General features: G+C 42.5%; 1 protein-coding gene across 5 annotated transcripts in view; it reads right to left on the bottom strand.

Moving 5' to 3' along the window:
- The window catches only part of CENPP (centromere protein P), a 249256-nt gene that overhangs the window by 164339 nt on the left and 65139 nt on the right, over nt 1-19778 (bottom strand). The gene's annotated exons all lie outside the window — the stretch shown is intronic.

The following is a 19778-nucleotide window of genomic DNA, read 5'->3' as shown; positions in this document are numbered from 1 at the left end:
AAAGGGTAGGAAAGGCTTAGTCCTAAAACCAAGCCCCAGCCTGACCTGTGGTGGTGCAGTGGGATAAAGCGTCAACCTGGAACACTGAGGTTGCCAGTTTGAAATCTTGGGCTTGCCTGGTCAAGGCACATATGGGAGTTGATGCTTCCTGCTCCTCCCCCTTCTCTCTCTCTCTCTTTCTCTCTCACTCCTCTCTCTCTAAAAATCAATAAATAAAACCAAGCCCCAGGCTACAATGATCCTGCCTGCCCACAGCCCGCCCCCAACACACTTTAATATCACCTGGGCGACGGCTTCCATGTGGGCAGCACCATCTTTAGCAAAGTGAGCATAATATATTTTATCTGCTCAACAGAAGAGCATCACACTGGGACACAGAGAACCCAGGTTTGAAACCCCGAGATCGCCAGAGTAGAGCCAGCAGCGAAAGGAGGCCACGTGGAGGAGGCCAGGAAAAGCAGCCAAGATGGCGGAGTGCTGAGTGAGATGCCAGTTTGTGTAGTGTTTGTATCTGGGATAAGGAAGGAGATGGGGAACTGAGGAGAATAAGGCTGGTGAGCTAGAAACCTTTGATTCTAGGAAACTCGGATGAATCAGTAGCTTTGTGAGCACTGAATGTGATTGGGTTTTGGAGCCCAGTGTGTATTTTTACTTGCCTGCCGGGTGCAAGCTAGGATTAAAGATGAAGACCCATCAGTTCTTGGCTCCGTTGTTTCTTTACCGACTGTCCGAATCCAATGCGAACCTGCATGGTCCAGGCGGCTGTGATAGTGGCTCTGGCTGTGGCTCCTGGCTTTACAGCCAGCTTGAGCGCAGGGTCACTGGCTCAAGTGTGAGATCATGGACATGACCCCATGGTTGCTGGCTTAAGCCCAAAGGTCACTGCCTTGAGCAAGGGGTCACTTGCTCTGCTGTAGCCCTCTCCCGCCGCCCCCCCCAAATCAGGGCACATATAAGAAAGCAACCAATGAACAACTAAGGAGCCACAACCGAAGAACTGATGCTTCTCATCTCTCTGCCTTCCTGTCTGTCTCTTCCTATCTGTCTCTCTCTCTCTCTCTCTCTCTCTCTCTCTCACACACACACACACACACACACACACAAGGAATGAAGTAATGATACATACTGAAACATGGATAAACCAAGAAACTATTATGCTAATGAAAAGTCAGTAGGAAAAGACCACATATTGTATCATTCCTTTTATATGACATGTCCAGAACAGGCAAACATATAAAGACAGAGTGATTACTGGTTCCCTGGGCTAGGGGGAAGGAGAATAAAGTGTTGTAAAGTACTGTACCCCAGATTCTGAAAAGTACCGTACCTCACTTCAGCGGGTTTATGTAGAGACACCAAGTCCAGTTGAATTTTGAAAAGTTTTATTGATTAAGCCGGCGGCATACACAGGGGGGATTCTTCAGATCCAAATCATGCAGCCCCAAAAATAGTTCAGGGGCTGCTTATATACCCTTGATCACACGCGGGTGGGGGAGAGCATGACATTATGGCACAATCATTAACAAGATTATAACATTTGTCTAGGCAGGGGTCTTAAACTCGCGGCCCGCCCACCAATTTTGTGCAGCCCTCAGACTAATCCACAAAGTTTAATTAGTCTGCGGGCCGCACAAAATTGGTGGGCGGGCCACATGCAGCCCACAGGCCGCGAGTTTGAGACCCCTGGTCTAGAGGATACACAGAAACATTAAGACTTTCAAGGTAACACAATCAAAGATATTTACAAATCTTTCAGGGTTCTCTTCCCTCACTATCCTAGAGGTATTTTACTCTCAAGATTCCAGGAAAGGGAGGAACTACAATCAATGCAAGGTGGTATGTAAATTATGCCTCCTATTGAAAGAGAAGAAGTTTCTCAGTTAACCTTAATCCTTTCAGAGAACTTAAAACCAAATGACCTTAGTCATCCTTGTGAGTCAGGAGACTTCTACATTCCTTTTCTTCCATTTTCCAAGAAAAGGATAGGAAAGCTTGACCTTTTCTTCCTAGAATATCAATATTAATTTGCAGCTTTTTGGTACCTTACAACATTTCCCATTGGCTTTATGTCCTAAATCAAATCTTTGACTTAATTTACTGAAAAGCATAAGGCTGTAATATTAACATTAATTTATAATATGTAACAGATATTTAATAGACAGCATTAATAGTAATATAATTCATTAAAGAAACAAATATTGATTAATTTAGACTGTACAATTTTCTTTTGTAACTTATATAAAACTAATTTGCTTTTATAACAATTTACCTTTAGTCAGAATTTTTCATTTTAAAACCTTTAACCTTTAGTGACAACTAAACTGGTTTTCTTTTTACCCTAGTTTCCCTTTTCCCAAAGTCTGATTAAAAAGGGAGTCCCTTCAGCGGTAGAGCGTCGGCCTGGCGTGCGGGGGACCCGGGTTCGATTCCTGGCCAGGGCACATAGGAGAAGCGCCCATTTGCTTCTCCACCCCCACCCCCCTCCTTCCTCTCTGTCTCTCTCTTCCCCTCCTGCAGCCAAGGCTCCATTGGAGCAAAGATGGCCCGGGCGCTGGGGATGGCTCCTTGGCCTCTGCCCCAGGTGCTAGAGTGGCTCTGGTTGCGGCAGAGCGACGCCCCGGAGGGGCAGAGCATCACCCCCTGGTGGGCAGAGCATCGCCCCTGGTGGGCATGCCGGGTGGATCCCGGTCGGGCGCATGCGGGAGTCTGTCTGACTGTCTCTCCCCGTTTCCAGCTTCAGAAAAATACAAAAAAAGAAAAAGAAAAAAAAAAGGGGGAGTCCTTAGTAAGTTTCTTCATGTATTCGCCACACATAGGCCAACCGGCTTCCGGTTTGTGGTTGGAGTAGGGCACGCCATTCTTCTACCTTAACAGCAGTGGGAGTTGTCAGGATCACAGTGTGCGGACCTGTCCACATGGGAGCTAGTCCCTGGGTGATGCACTGGATTTCCTAATAATGCTGGAAGCACCTCTCAGACAGTTTTTTGAACAGTTTGCTGGGTAACCTGTAAATCCTGCAAGTACTTAAATAATGGGTGGTTACATTTCTTTTACTATTTGATTCATGTAATTTATTTGCCCTGAACCTTTTGGGTGCCTGTGGGCACAATGTAACTTCAAATTAGCTTCTGTTAGATTAATATTGAGTTCCTTTCCTACCAGCTTTGAGACTGTAGATATAAATGTAGGTCCAACACCAAAATGGGCAAGCTAAACTTGGAAAGAATTCCACACAGTAACTTTTTAAAAACTGTTAATTATTTTATTAAAGTCTATTTTAAACATTTATCTGGGAAAGCCTTTTTCCTGTTTTGTTTTATTTTTATAATTTCCTTATTTTGCTTAGTATTCACTTGGACACAAACTAAATACTCAGATATTATGCCTTCTGTAATAGATTCTAAGTTTGGCTTTTGTAATTATCCTTTTCCTGTTTGCAAAATCTTTTTCTAATTGGTTTTAAATATACCTTTTGCAATAAGGGTCCCAAGACCCCACTGGTTTTGGGTGGCGTCTATTCATTTGAATTACTATGTTCCGATTTTAAGGCAGACTGGAAAAGCATACAATTAACAATAAAATTCAAATAGCTAATGTTAAAAAATATTATAATACTAATGCAATAAAATAACTAAAGCCTACCAGATTATTAAACAAAATAAAATTCTAACCAATGTAACAGGATTCAAAATAAAATTCTTACAATCACAAATGTTGTTAACATGTTAACATAATTTCACTAAGTCTATGTTGACATCATTGCTGCTTTATATTACTTAAAATGTAACCTAATTTCTATTTTAGACTGAGAAATGTCCCAAAGAGCAGGAGTCACATCTATTCTGGAAAAGTCTATAAGGTACTGAAGTTGTAGTTACATTCCACACTCTGTAGCTAGAGTTTAAGTCTTAATGACCACTGCTTTTATTTTTTTAATTATTTTTATTTATTTATTCATTTTAGAGGAGAGAGATTGAGAGAGAGAGAGAGAGAGAGAGAAGGAGGGAGAAGCTGGAAGCATCAACTCCCATATATGCCTTGACCAGGCAAGCCCAGGGTTTTGAACCGGCAACCTCAGCATTCCAGGTCAACGCTTAATCCACTGCGCCACCACAGGTCAGGCATGACCACTGCTTTTAACTGGAATTAGGAGCAGGTCCCAGCCTAAAATAGGCATGGAGTATTGAGACAAGAATAAAGGAGACACTATACATTAAATGAAGCAACAAAAATCAGACTGTCATTACCCCCAGTAGAGATCTTCGAGGGATAAATAGAACTCGAATACTCAGGCAAGGCATAGTAAATGGCCCTCATGTTTACATGAAATGAGATCAGTTTTACCTGCTACTTGGAAGAAATACCTTAGGCTCCTAAATGGTGTTGTGAGATGGGGCCAACAGCCTTAGGCACCTTTAGCCTTCAGTGGCAAGCCCCAGCAGGCTGGGCAAGGTCAGGTCACAGGTAGCTGGAAAGGGTTGGAAGATACTGAACCCTCCCTCCGTGGAGCAAAGTGGCAACTTACTTTTTTCTCGCAGCAGAGGTATGTCCCCTGTTGGGGCTGAGAAGCATGAAAGGCCTCGGCTCAATGACCTTTCTTTCCACTCTTGAAGCAGGGTCCTGATGGAATCCTATGAAGCCTGTTTGGGATGGTGGAGCCTTTAAGGGTGTATGCCAAGAACTGGTATTTTCCTGATTTCTTTTGGGCTCTATTTGCCTTTTCTGTTACTATCTTGGTCATTATAGACATTAAAAGCCATGCTCAGAAGATCTGACTGAGGGGCTTGGGGGTCCTTTTCTGTTTATATAACTTCTGGAAAAAGACAAAGCAGTGTTATTAGCTGGATTAAATCAAGAAAAACAGGTTTTGGTGTCTCCTTTAGGATTCCAGAGTCTCTCTGCTGCTGAATAACTCAGCACATTAGCATTCAAAAGAAATTTTAAACAAAGATCATGATAAAAATAGATTTGCAGAAGTTTCAGAATATGACTCCTTTATTTATATTACCTAGTATTGAACAATATTGTTGTAAAATAATAACTAAACATTACATAAAAAGGTATTGTTAATAATTTCTAATATTTAAACTAAGATTCCAATATTACAGGGCTATAAAACAGCAAATAGAAAATTAACAAAAGGCTTTTGAAATAACATATACATTTTAACATGGAAAGTACCTTTTACACAATAGTGGAGGGGGGACAATAAGTCACCATTCCTAATTAGGGGCCGGGAAACCTATTAGTTAATAGATCTAATTATTAACAGTACAATAACTGAATTTTAAGAGCCTATTTTAAATTTAAACTATATATATGTAGGCATATGGAGGCAGCGCCCACACCTGGCACTCCATTGGAGAGCTATACCTAAGAGGGCAAAAAGGTCGTATGTGGCCCACGAGCTGTTTGCGAATGGCAGTTTGCCGACCAGAGTTCTTAGGAAAAGGGGGAAGAGGAAGAGGCATCCAACGTGCCTGTCCCTCTTTGCACATCCCGAGGGCTGACTGAACCCTAGCCTGGCCAAGCGCAGGATGGCAGCAGCGACGAGGCTCCGGGCTCGGTCCCAAAGCAGCGCCCATTTTTCCAGGACTCCCATTCCCTTCTCCTTCGCCGCTGGATTAGAGACACGGTTGCCATGCGAGAGGTGGCGCAGACAGGCGGGCGTTTAGACCCAGCATTTCTAAAAACAAGCCGACTTTCATTCCCCCCCACTCAGCTGTTTAGCTTTATTTCTTACAATAAAAGCAGCAAATAAAAATACAATTTTTATAAATTTACCTTCCTAAAAGAGGGCTGCTTTAGCCTATTTGAGGTTTCTAATTTTTTCCCGCAATTCCTTGAAAACTTTTTATAATTTTAACTCTTATGGCTAATGCAGTAGGTCTTCGTTATGAACTCCATGCCTTCTACGTAACTAAGAGGCTTATAGAGGACCCAACACCCACTTTGCCCTCCCATGGGAGAGTGTTGGAACTTTTTTCTCTAATTTTTTACACCAGTGGAGGGCAACAAGCCACTATCCCCAACCCACGGAGGGCTCATTTCTAATAATTCTATTCTGTATACAGTGATACCTCGGTTCTCGAACGCCTTGACTTTCGACCAAATCGGTATTCGACCAGGAAATTCGAGAAAATTTTGTCTTGGAATCCGAACAAATATTTGGAACTCGAACGTCCGAGATTAGCCGAGTTGAGCCGAATGGCGTTCATTCGGCCGAGCGCGCCTTGCCTGCGTCATCAGTGTGAGTCACGCTTTGTCACGCTTTGTGGAGAGAGAGAATCACGTTTTTGTGGAGAGAGTCACGCTTTGTGGTGAGAGTCACGCTTTGTGGTGAGAGTCACGCTTTGTGGTGAGAGTCACGCTTTGTGGTGAGACTCACGCTTTGTGGTGAGACTCACGCTTTGTGCACGCTTTGTACACTGAATTTAACCCTTAGACATGGGTCCAAAGAAAGCCAGAAGTGGTAATGCAGACAAAGGTAAGCGGAAAGCTGTGAGAACAACGATTGAGCTGAAAAAAGAAATCATTGCCAAATATGAACAGGGCACACGTGTTTCAGATCTGTCTGCTGAGTATGGCATGCCAAGATCTACTATCTCAACTTTCCTTAAGAATAAAGCTGTTATAAAGGCTGCCAATGTTGCCAAAGGTGTTACATTGTTAACAAAGCAAAGGCCTCAGATAATGGAGGAAATGGAGAAGCTGCTTCTTATTTTCATTAAAGAAAAAGAGTTAGCAGGTGACAGCATCAATGAAGTCGTTATTTGTGAGAAAGCACCAGTAAATAGGCATATTTTTGGGGCTTGGAACAAATTAATCCAGTTTCCATTATTTCCTATGGGTTTCATTGTTTCAGTTCTCGAACAATTTGGTTCTCGACCGTTCTCCCGGAACGAATTATGTTCGAGAACCGAGGTATCACTGTAATCCTATTATTCATGCTTTTATTACTCCTTCTGGAATTGCAATTTAAGAAACTGCCAATTGCCTGGCCTGTGGTGGCGCAGTGGATAAACCTTCAGCCTGGAATGCCAAGGTGGCCGGTTCAAAACCCTGGGCTTCCCTGGTCAAGGCACATACTGCCAGCAAGCAATGAACAACTAGCCTGAAACAACTATGAGTTGTTACTTCCCATTCCATGCTCCCCTTTCTCTCCTGTCTCTGTAAAATCAATAAAATATTTAAAAAAAAAAAAGAAACTGCCAATAATTAGCAAGGTCCACACCTACCATTTGTTAATTTCTAAATTCTTTTTTCTTTCCTTTAAGATTTTTCTAAAGCAAAATTCCAATTTTTAATACTATTCCCACCCTGTATTTTCCAAATGGGCAAAACTTCTTTTGGTCAGTAGGCGGACATTTGAAACTAGTTTCTATTCTATATTTTTTAGTTACCTCACCCTTACTTTATTGCCCCCCCACCCACTTCACTCCACACACAACAGGCTGAATCCTAACCTAACCGTGTGCCCAGAGGCGGTGGGGCTCATCTCTTAGTGCTTGGTTTGCTGTTCACTGTTTGCCTTCTGCTGCGGTGCAGCGTGATGGCTGAGGCAGGGGAACGATGGGGAAGGGAGGGGCGTGCACATGTTCACCTCTCCTCGGCTGCGGCCCCTACACCTCGGTCCGCACACCGTACCTCCCGACACGGTATTTCTCTTTTCTTTCATTTAAATCGCTTGCTTGCCAGCCCTTTTCCCTAGAGGCTGGAGAAACACTTTCCCAAGGGTATTTCCTATTATAATATTCACATTGATCTTTTTCTTTTTCTTTCTTTTTGTTTTTACAGGGACAGAAATAAAGTCAGAGAGAAGGACAGATAGGGACAGACAGACAGGAACAGAGAGAGATGAGAAGCATCAACAATCAGTTTTTCGTTGTGATACCTTAGTTGTTCACTGATTACTTTCTCATATGTGCCTTGACCACGGGCCTTCAGAAGACCAAGTAACCCCTTGCTCAAGCCAGCAACCTCGGGTCCAAGTTGGTGAGCTTTTTGCTCAAGCCAGATGAGCCCGCGCTCAAGCTGGCGACCTCGGGGTCTTGAACCTGGGTCCTCAGCATCCCAGTCTGATGCTCTATCCACTGCGCCACCGCCTGGTCAGGCACATTGATCTTTTTCTAGCGGAGTTTTAATTCTTTCTCTTGAATTCCCTTTCTGTCCTAGATATAAGTCTGGCTGGACTAGTACCCTTTCTGTATTGAACAAGCTTTTAGCCATTGTGGTGGGTTCATTGCTAAATACAGCCATTGATCAATGTATGAAAACTGATCAGGGTGGCCTGGATCCCCAGTCATGATATCCCAGATGTAAAGCCAGTAGCCATGGCTACCATCACAGCAGCCTGGCCCATGCAGTTTCGCATTGGATTCGGACAGTCGGTAAAGAAACAACCGAGCCAAAACTGATGGGCTATCTTCTTTAATTCTAGCTTGCACCCGGCGGGCAAGTAAAAAACACACACTGGGCTCCAAAACCCACTCACATTCAGTGCTCACAAAGCTACTGACTTATCCGAGTTTCCTAGAATCAAAGGTTTCTAGTTCACCAGACTTATTCACCTATGTTCCCCATCTCCTTCCTTCTCTCTGCACAAACTGGCTTCTCACTCAACACTCTGCCATCTTGGCTGCTTCTCCTGGCCTCCTCCACGTGGCCTTTTCTCTGCTCTCTGCTCTGCTATCTCCTCTAATGATAATCTCAGGAACTGAGAGCAAGCTCCCGTTCTGCCCCTATTTTATAGTGTAGAAATCCAAACCTTTAATCCAATATACAAAATAGGGAAGTCTCTAATACAAAGTCACTTCTCTGACGCATGATTGGATTGTACCACCCCACATCAAAAAGGGTGGGAAAGGCTTAGGCCTAAAACCAAGCCCCAGGCTACAATGATCCTGCCTGCCCACAGCCCACAGAGACACACATTAATACCACCTGGGCAACGGCCTCCACGTGGGCAGCACCATCTTTAACAAAGTGAGCATAATACATTTTATCTGCCCAACACCAGACTTCCCTTACTAGGCGGAGATTAAAAGTTCAAACTGTTGCCCTGGCCGGTTGGCTCAGTGGTAGAGCGTCAGCCTAGCGTGCAGAGGACCCGGGTTCGATTCCCGGCCAGGGCACACAGGAGAAGCGCCCATTTGCTTCTCCACCCCTCCCCCTCTCCTTCCTCTCTGTCTCTCTCTTCCCCTCCCACGGCCTGGGAGCTGAGGATGGCTCTGTGGCCTCTGCCTCAGGCGCTAGAATGGCTCTGGATGCAACAGAGCGATGCCCCAGAGGGGCAGAGCATCACCCCCTGGTGGGCATGCCGGGTGGATTCCAGTTGGGCGCATGCGGGAGTCTGTATGACTGACTGCCTCCCCGTTTCCAGCTTCAGAAAAATGAAAAAAAAAAAAAAAAATTGGCCTGACCTGTGGTGGCACAGTGGATAAAGTGTCGACATAGAAATGCTGAGGTTGTCGGTTCGAAACCCTGGGCTTGCCTGGTCAAGGCACATATGGGAGTTGATGCTTCCAGCTCCTTCCCCCTTCTCTCTCTCTGTCTCTCTCCCTCTCTGTCTCTCTCTCTCCTCTCTAAAAATGAATAAATAAAATTTAAAAAAAAATAAAATAAAAAATAAAATAAAAAAATTAAAAAAAATTTAACAAAAAAGATGAAACAATTTATTCAACACAAGGAGGAAAGAAATAAAAGCTAAAGTGGCAGAAACTATGAAAAGTGATGTGATTTCAGATACCCTAATTCTGCTTCTTACTGGGATGTGGTAAAGAGGCTGAAGGCTTCATGGGAGTTGTGTGAGGAAATGACTGGTAAGAGTGGAGAAAACACTCCCAGAAGAAAATTAATATAGACATGTGGTAAATACTGGAAGGAAGGAAGGAAGGAAGGAAGGAAGGAAGGAAGGGAGGGAGGGAGGGAGGGAGGGAGGGAGGAAGGAAGGAAGGAAGGAAGGAAGGAAGGAAGGAAGGAAGGAAGGAAGGGAGGGAGGGAGGGAGGGAAAGGAAAGGAAAAAAGGGGAGGGAGAGAGGAAAGGATGAAAGGAGGGAGGGAGGGAGGGAGGGACAGAGGGAGGGAGGGAGGCTGGCCAAAACCGTACAATTCTCAGAATTTTGGAGCTTCTATTTTTATCTCCTCCTAAACTGATAAAAAAAATATATTTTAATTCTCAAAGAACAGTCTTAGGGAAGAATAAAACAGCACAATTTAGAAATTCGAAACAAGAAATTTGAAATAAGATATGCCTAGGCAGGAGCCTGACTTCTAAATAAGCTAAGTGACTTCAAGGAAGTTATTTAACTTCTGAAAGCTTTTCTTTCTGCATTTCCATTAAAAAATGTGGTTCTCATAGAACTGTTATAAGGATAAAGAGAAAGCCTGTATGTAAAAAGGATTTAACAAACCCATGCCAGTCACAGGTATCCAACAATCAGGAACCACTACTTCAGCCTGTCCAGCCCAGCAACGAGCTGGATCTATGTGCTTCCCAAGTGGCAGCTGGGTTTTGCACACTTCAGTGCTCTCTCAGAGTCCCCAGAGCAGAGTCAGCACTCTTTGGGGTTCCTTCCAAGATTCCACTCTTACAAAAGATCAGTGAACAGTAGAGACTTTACTAAAGGTTTCCTTAGGGGGAGAGAGGAGGGTGCTTAAATAATATACACACAACAAACACATACCAAGTTACTATTTGAGCGTTCAGCTTTCCAAAGCACCTCTGGACAATCTGCCAGGGAAGAAAAGCAGGAGTTCCTCCAGCCCCTCCCATAGCAGGCACTCTGGCCAATGTAAGGTCAAACTCCTCCCCTATATTAGGAAGAAGGGGTCAACTCTGTTCTGGCTCCTCCTTCCACAAGCATGTATATACAAACATAGCACAAAGGGCCTCCAGCTGCAAGGCTTAATGAAAAGACGTGTTAAAAACTATCTTTTGTTACTAAAAAATGTGCTAAGGAACCCTCTCCAAGTAATTCTCCTAGGAAAAAGTGAAGAATAAAGTACTTCTTTAACTACACATCAAAATTGCAAATACCTACCAGAACTACAGATAAAACCAGTTGATTTGCTATTTATAACAGGAAATAAAGAGATAAAAATTCATCTATTTTCTCATTCTACTTCAAAGTATTAATTAGCTACTAGACTGAACTCTGTGACCACTAACAAATAAACCAAAAGCCCAATCTTAATTAATAAACATAAAGGCATGACATATGTACAACCAGTAGTCACGGCCGTCACAGCCAGGCACGTGCAGGTTCCCATTAGATTTGGTCAGATGGTAAAGAAACTGCAGAGCCAAAAACTGGTGGGCCATTCCTTTTATTCTAGCCTTGTACCCAGCAGGCGAGTAAACACACACACACACACAGGGCTCCAAAACCCACTCATTCAGCACTCACAAAGCTACTGACACATCCGGGTTTTCCTAGAATCAAAGGTCCCACCAATCTCAGACACCTCTGGTTTCCCATCTGCACATCCTCTCCCTCCTCCTCTCTGCACAAACTGGCTTCTTCTTCAGCACCCTGCCATCTTAGCTGCCTTTCCTCACTCTGTGAAAACATGGCCTCCTCTCTCCTCCTTCATCTTCTTAAAACTTTTTGGTGTGAAAACCCCTCCTTTAGCATACGCATAACAATGGCCATTCCCAAGCAGGAAGGTAATTAGCAGTTTCATGTGGGCAGCTGCCATTTTTAACAATAAAAGTGAGCAAAATCGAATAACACAAATTTTACAAACTTATTTGTCCAACATACACTTAGCTTTTAGGAAGGAAATAAATTTAAGGAATACTTCATAAATTTGCTCACAATAATACGAGTTGAGAGTGTTTAGCTTGTGTTTAAATATTACCTGAAACACTATACAGTTTGCCTTTATTCCTGAAGCTGGAGCCACTAAACTAAAATGCAGATGTGTGCATATCATGTAACACACTTAATCAACTCCACAGGAACAAAATAGAAAAATAAACCTTGTCTCTTCTGTATACTTTCACTATTGCAGAAAATGCATGTGATTCTCAGGTAGGCTAGAACTAAAACCTTGGTTTCCTAGTTCCAAATACATTTTTTCTAAATATTAGAAATAAAGTTTAACAGTAGCTGGAAACAAAATTAAATCATAGCAGCTAAAAATACAAAGTTTCTTGTATATTTCAACTGCCGAAATAAATATAACTACGCCTAGCAAGTAAATATCACAGAAACATGGACATGTCTATCACTAGAAGGTAAATATATTGCAAATTCACTACATGGAGATTTATATACTACTTAGAAAAATTAAACCCATAAACATGATATACTTTTTTTTTTTTTTTTGCATTTTTCCGAAGCTGGAAACGGGGAGGCAGTCAGACAGACTCCCGCATGCGCCCAACCGGGATCCACCCGTCATGCCCACCAGGGGGCGATGCTCTGCCCCTCTGGGGCGTCACTCTGTCGCATCCAGAGCCATTCTAGCACCTGAGGCAGAGGCCACAGAGCCATCCTCAGCGCCCGGGGCCATCTTTGCTCCAATGGAGCCTCGGCTGCAGGAGGGGAAGAGAGAGACAGAGAGGAAGGAGAGGGGGAGGGGTGGAGAAGCAGATGGGCGCCTCTCCTGTGTGCCCTAGCTGGGAATCGAACCCAGGATTCCTGCACGCCAGGCCGACGCTCTACCACTGAGCCAACAGGCCAGGGCCCATGATATACTTTTAACAGGAACCCTTCCTTATATAGAGTCATAATTCCCCTCCCTTTAAATTTTATCCTTTAGTTTAAGAAGTTCTTGGTTCTAATCTGTATCTCTATATCTTATTTGACTAACTGACTGTGTTTTAGTCATATGCACAAGATTTGAGATGGAAATTCAAACCACAGCCTTTCTACAAAATCCTAGAATATTTTATTTTAAAGATCTATAAATATCTGGCAACTCAGTGATTCTCAATGGGGGTAATTTTGCACTTCAGGGGACATCTGGAAATGTCTTGAGACAATTTTAGTTGTCACAGATGGGGAAGAGTGGGTGGAGGAGTATTACTGGCATCTAGTGAGCAGAGGGTGAGGATGCTGTTAAATGTCCTATAATGCACATGACAGTCCCTACTGAAGAATCATCCAGTCTAAAATTTCAACAGTGCTGAGGTTAAGAAACTAAATAGGAACTAGATTTCAATCAAACAGATAAAGAAAATAAAACCCATCAGGGGTCCCCAAACTTTTTATACAGGGGGCTAGTTCACTGTCCCTCAAACCGTTGGAGGGCCGCCACATATAGTGCTCCTCTCACTGACCACCAGTGAAAGAGGTGCCCCTTCCTGAAGTGAGGCGGCGGCCAAATAAATGGCCTCAGGGGGCCGCACGCGGGCCAGGCTGTAGTTTGGGGACACCTGCCCAAGTTAATCTGACCAAGATCAGGGTTAGAGTAATGACAGAACAAAACTAATGTGTATGTGCTCTGACTCCTAAATTATACTACTCCCAATAAAGTTAGAGGACACAGAAAATAGAGGACTCTACCACCTCACAGTTTTTTGAAACTCAAATGACTTGTTGGTTATATGTTCTCTGTCAGTAGAACTAAGCTTCCTCTTCCTCCTCCACAAAATACTCCCAGAAAACCCTTGTTTCTGATAGATAAAATGGCTACTCAACCACCATCTTTCTCAAGAACAAAGCAGGCCTGAAGGATTACTGCCTACTCAGTAATCCAGCTCAGACCTCCCTTGTAGCTGGATGCTGATTGGGACGATTGAATCAAAGTGCAGACAGTTTTGAGGAACTGTGGCACCAATCCCAACCACAAACAGAAGTTATCTTGCAGCTGCCTTTGCCCAAGGCCCTTTCACAAATCCGTATACTGTATTTTTCGCACCATAAGAGGCACCTGACCATAAGACCTACGGTTTTAAGGAGGAAAAAAAAACAAAACTGAACCAAACGGTGTGTTAAAATATTTAATAAAATATACCACAATAATATTTCAACAATGTAAACTCAACAGCAGTATTAATAACCATTAGCACTGTCATTAACAAATAAGAAGAGACTTAATGTTCAAATACTCTTCTAGTTGTCCGGGAACTCACAGCATCTAAAAAAAAATGAACATTCATACCATAAGACACACGGGTATTTTCCCCTCCACTTTTTTTGGGGAAAAGTCCATCTTATGGAGTAAAAAATACAGTAACCCTTGCCCCATCCCTCCCTTGGGACTGATACCTTTTGCTGGTCTCAGCCCGCCTGCACCAGGCTTTTTTATAATAAACTTTCATTTGGAACACATTAGCCTTGTGTTTTTGGTTCGGCCCACAGTTTCTGTCTTTCAGTTTCCAAAATCAATTTTATTCAACACATTTTTGGGTTGCCTGCTGCTGCAAAACAATTAGGAGGTAGAACGAATAGTCCAATGGGACCCCTTCAATAATACAAGACCCTACACAAAGATACCAAGGATAATGCAATAGGGTCACCAAGAAGAATCCCACAGAGAAAACACTCAATTTTGTATAAATGCACGCTCTTAAGCCATTAGACAACTCTCATCTTTTATTACGATGCAGTGAAAGCTAAATAACTTTCTATTAGGATATAATAGTTCTTTGTAGAATAGAAAACCACCTAAATTTCAAACATATTTTATTCTGGGAACTGTACAGTAATACCTCAAAGAGAGGTCCAGGCTTTGCAGTCAGCTTCTAGGAGGTAGTCAACAATTTGTTTACACTTGAGGTCACCTTACCACATCCTATCATATAGATAGTCTTAGGGTTGGGTTTACCATGTCAGAAAGACATAGAAAATCCATGTGATTTAGGATGGGGACTTTGGGTCATGCAGTATCAGTAGACCTGGATCCTGAGTTCAACCACATGGACATTCAATCAATCATGCCTATGTAAAGCCCCAATAAAAAATCTGAACACCAAGGCTTAGCAGCAGTTCTCTGGTTGGCAGTGTGTTTTCAAACATCAATGCTGGGAAGGTAATGCATCCTGAGAAAAATTATTCCATCCAATGTATCTTTTTTTTTTTAAGATCAATGTATCTTTTCTTGGCTGATATATATGTGTGTCTTTCCCTGATAAACCATAACTATAAAGGCCTTCAGTGAATTCTGAGTCCTTCTAGAAAATTATCAAATGTGAGGGTGGTTCTGGGAACCCCCCCAAAGTTGCAGTTGGTCTTGGGGACTATGCCCTCAAATGTTGTTTAGCTATCTATAGGCAAGAGGATGGGTTTATTACAAATTTGAGTATCTAGAACCCTGCTTTGTGTAGTCGTCTCCTCTTCAGTGTGGTTGTGATCTCTGACTTGCCTCTAACCAACAGAACACAGCAAAGGAGATGACATATATGTAGTTATGTGTGCACGACTGCTACAAAGACGGTCATGCCCATCTTGTTGGAAGACTGTCTCCCTTTCTAGCTGTGAAGAACCAACCTGCCATGTTGAGAGCTACCTCATGGAGGAGGCCACTTTGCAAGGAACTAAGTGGCCCTTGGCAAATATCCAACAAGATACTGAGGCCCTAAGTCCCACATTCTGCTTGGAGCTGTAGTCAACAACCACCTGGGCTTACACGCATCTCCTTTACTCAACACTTGAAGTAAGGGTGCAGTCTCAGCCAAAACCTCGATTGCAGCTTTTAGGTAAGATCCTGAAGCAGAGAACCAAACAAAATCAAGCCTGGACTCCTGACTCATAGAAACTATGAGATAATAAATATATGTTATTTTAAGCCAGGAAAGTTGTAATACATGTCTGACTGGTGGTAGTACAGTGGACAGAACGTTGACCTAGGATGCAGAGGTACCAGGTTCAAAACCCAAAAGTCACTGGCTTGAGCATAGGCTTGCCAGATTGAGCGAGAGGTGGTTGGCTTGAAGCCCAAGGTCGCTGGCTTGAGCCCAAGGTCTCTGGCTTGATCAAAGGGTCACTGGCTCAGCTTGAGACCCCTGAGTCAAGGTACATATGAGAAACTATCAAGGACAACTAAAGGTGATGCAACTATAAGCTGATGCTTCTCATCTCTCTCTCTTCCTATCTATCTGTCTCTCTCTTTAAAAAAAAAGGCCTGAATGGGCGTGGTGCAGTGGATAGAGCGCCGAACTGGGATGCGAAAGACCCAGGTTTGAGACCCCAAGGTCACCAGCTTGAGCAAGGGCTCATCTGGTTTGAGCAAAAACTCACCAGCTTGAGCCCAAGGTCACTGGCTCGAGCAAGGGGTTACTCAGTCTGCTGAAGGCCCGCGGTCAAGGCACATATGAGAAAGCAATCAATGAACAACTAAAGTGCCACAACAAAAAAACTAATGATTGATGCTTCTCATCTCTCCGTTTCCTGTCTGTCTGTCCCTGTCTATCCCTCTCTCTGACTCTCTCTCTGTCTCTGTAAAAAAAAAAAAAAAAAAAAAAAAGTTGTAATACATAACCAATACAATAGACAAGTAGTTGTATTCTTTTTTTTTTTTTTTTTTTTCGTTTTTCTGAAGCTGGAAACAGGGAGAGACAGTCAGACAGACTCCCGCATGCGCCCGACCGGGATTCACCCGGCACGCCCACCAGGGGCAACGCTCTGCCCACCAGGGGGCGATGCTCTGCCCATCCTGGGCGTCGCCATGTCATGACCAGAGCCACTCCAGCGCCTGAGGCAGAGGCCACAGAGCCATCCCCAGCGCCCGGGCCATCCCTGCTCCAATGGAGCCCTGGCTGCGGGAGGGGAAGAGAGAGACAGAGAGGAAAGCACGGCGGAGGGGTGGAGAAGCAAATGGGTGCCTCTCCTGTGTGCCCTGGCAGGGAATCGAACCCGGGTCCTCCGCACGCTAGGCCGACGCTCTACCGCTGAGCCAACCGGCCAGGGCCAGTAGTTGTATTCTTTAGAAATGCAACATTAGTGGGATATTTCTAAAATGAAAATAGGCTATCACTCACTGGATAAAAAAAAAATCTCTTAGTGATCTCTCACTAGCTACAGAGCAAACCCCAAACACCTTAGCCAGATATAAAACACTCTCTCTCCTTAATCTGACCTCTAGTCCCGTCTGTCTGATCTCTTAATATGTACCATCTCCTCACCTCTTCTCTCCCTCCCTCCAAGCTCTAGCCACATATAACTAATAAATTTTCTCAATTATTTATTCTCCCCGACTTATGTGATGCTCTCCTTCCGAGAATATCTCACCTCCTGCCACCATCCCTGCTCGTCACCCATTTTCTCTGCGTAAGTCAGCCTGGCACAGCCTGCACAGCCTCCCCTCTCTCAGCTGTCACAGAACCCTGCGCATTTCTGGGTAGCAGGTCCCACTGTCCTTCCTGCTGACTGACAGACTACAAGTGGCTTCAGGGGAGAAACTGAGTTTGTTTTGTCAGTGCTTATATTGTCTATACTGGTGGAAAGTTGCTGTTCAATTAACTCTTATTAAAGGAATGAGTGCCGATAAGACAGCATTCCTGGTCATAACTTTTCAAGGAAAGATGTTATAACCCCCAAAGTAATTTTCTGTAGTAGAAAGTATCAAACTGTGGTACAAAGTATATACCATTAGTAAAACTATTAATCTCAAGGATTAACTAAACCTGAAATTTAGTATCTGATTCACTTTTATACATTGTTAAACCTGCCATAAATGTGAAAACAAGTCAATATTTTCTGTTTCAGTATTACATATTTTCAAAGACTCTCCTTAAAGCTACAAATTTACAATTTATATCAAGTAAAACCAGAAAATATCACAACTAAATTTAAAATAATTAACATTCAAATAAAAACATGAGTCTTCAAATCTTAGTTTATCCAAGATTTAATTTTTTTTTAATTTTTTTAATTTTTTTACAGAGACAGAGAGAGAGGGATAGATAGGGACAGACAGGAACAGAGAGAGATGAGAAGCACCAATCATCAGTTTTTTATTCTTTTTTTTTAAAGATTTTATTTATTCATTTTAGAGAGGAGAGAGAGAGAGAGAGAGAGAGAGAGAGAGAGAGAGAGAGAGAAGAGGGAGGAGCAGGAAGCATCAACTCCCATATGTGCCTTAACCAGGCAAGCCCAGGGTTTCGAACCGGCGACCTCAGTGTTCCAGGTCGACGCTTTATCCACTGCGCCACCACAGGTCAGACCCCAAGATTTAATTTATAAGAACCTTAAACCAGTTCTGAATAGAAAAGAACAAATTAGTATTCTTTCATTTTCTTTTCTTTTCTTTTTTTTTTTTTAATTTTATTTATTTATTTTTTACAGAGACAGAGAGGCAGAGAGAGGGATAGACAGGGACAGACAGACAGGAACAAAGAGAGACGAGAAGCATCAATCATTAGTTTTTCATTGCGTGTTGCAACACCTTAGTTGTTCATTGATTGCTTTCTCATATGTGCCTTGACCGTGGGCCTTCAGCAGACCGAGTAACCCCTTGCTGGAGCCAGCGACCTTGGGCTCAAGCTGGTGGGCTTTTGCTCAAACCAGATGAGCCCGTGCTCAAGCTGGCGACCTCGGGGTCTTGAATCTGGGTCCTCCTCATCCCAGTCCGACGCTCTATCCACTGTGCCACCGCCTGGTCAGGCTCATTTTCTATTTTTAATATTTATCTACATCAATATTTACTGAATTTTTAGCTTAGAAGAGAAAGAAATGTTACCTTGCTTGATTGCTAAAAGTGCCAAAGAGTGATAAAAATAAAAGGGAACCTTTAATAAACCCAAACTGTAAATCATATCTACTTTTAAAAGCTGATTCTTACACTTGGGTTATTTTATATGTAAATAAAATAAAGGGGAGGGACCCCAAATGACCAAACTATAAAATAATTTGTGCTAAAACAAATTTTCATACTGGCAATCTCTTGGCTATAAATTAATCATAATCTAGAACAATATGTTTATTCCTCCTATGCTTTGGTTTATTGTTTTATTTGATTTTTAAAAAACCAGATATTGTGTCTCCTGTGAAAACATGAAAATAAAAAGCATGATTTTATAACTGTCATCTTCATAAACTAATATTCACAAAACATTAGTGTTTATTTTACAAGGTAAAAATAACACAAAGTTAGGATAATTAGTAGAAGACTAAGCACAACATACATTTCACCCTAGACAAAGAATGCTGGCAACAATTTCTACCACATGGAAACTGCTTTTAAAGCTGCTGGGCCCTGAAATTCTACTCAGCAGTTTGAAATCAGTCCACAGCTTTCCTCATTCACCCTCCCACTTGGGGCTTATGCAAAGACATGAACATCTATTCAGGAAAACCACAAAAAAAACTTCAAAATACCTACTATGGTCGGTTCTCCCCCCACACAGGGGTATATTATTTTAAATATTGTTTGTTAAGATGTCACTCATCTAACAGTCTTAATAAATGTAAAGGCTGTCTCTAATTGTTCCATGTCTGTTATCTTAAACAATTATTATTAAAGTATATTTCATTGCATAGCTTTACTATTCATTGCAGGCAAGATCACGGTGCTGCTAATATCACAGACCACGCTATTCTTAATTTTTAACCATTGATTTTTGATGAAGTGTCATCTATAATGCAGCACCAGCAACTCTGAGTGATTCTGTTTCAAATTACTTAAGAAAAAGTCTGAAATGTGCATCAGCAGATAAAATCCACCAGCAAGCCTAAATCCTTCCCATTATACTTCCCCAATCCTTGATTAATGTTTTGTTTTTCCAGTTTGCAATACTGTTTTTTTTCATAGTTTAAATTTAAAAAGCAATTCTATTAACTAAAAACAGTGATACCTATTAAAATAAAAATAAAAAAACAAAAAACAAG

Source organism: Saccopteryx leptura, chromosome 2 (assembly GCF_036850995.1).
Source record: "Saccopteryx leptura isolate mSacLep1 chromosome 2, mSacLep1_pri_phased_curated, whole genome shotgun sequence".
Taxonomy (NCBI): domain Eukaryota; kingdom Metazoa; phylum Chordata; class Mammalia; order Chiroptera; family Emballonuridae; genus Saccopteryx; species Saccopteryx leptura.
This window is presented reverse-complemented; position numbering and strand designations above follow the sequence as displayed.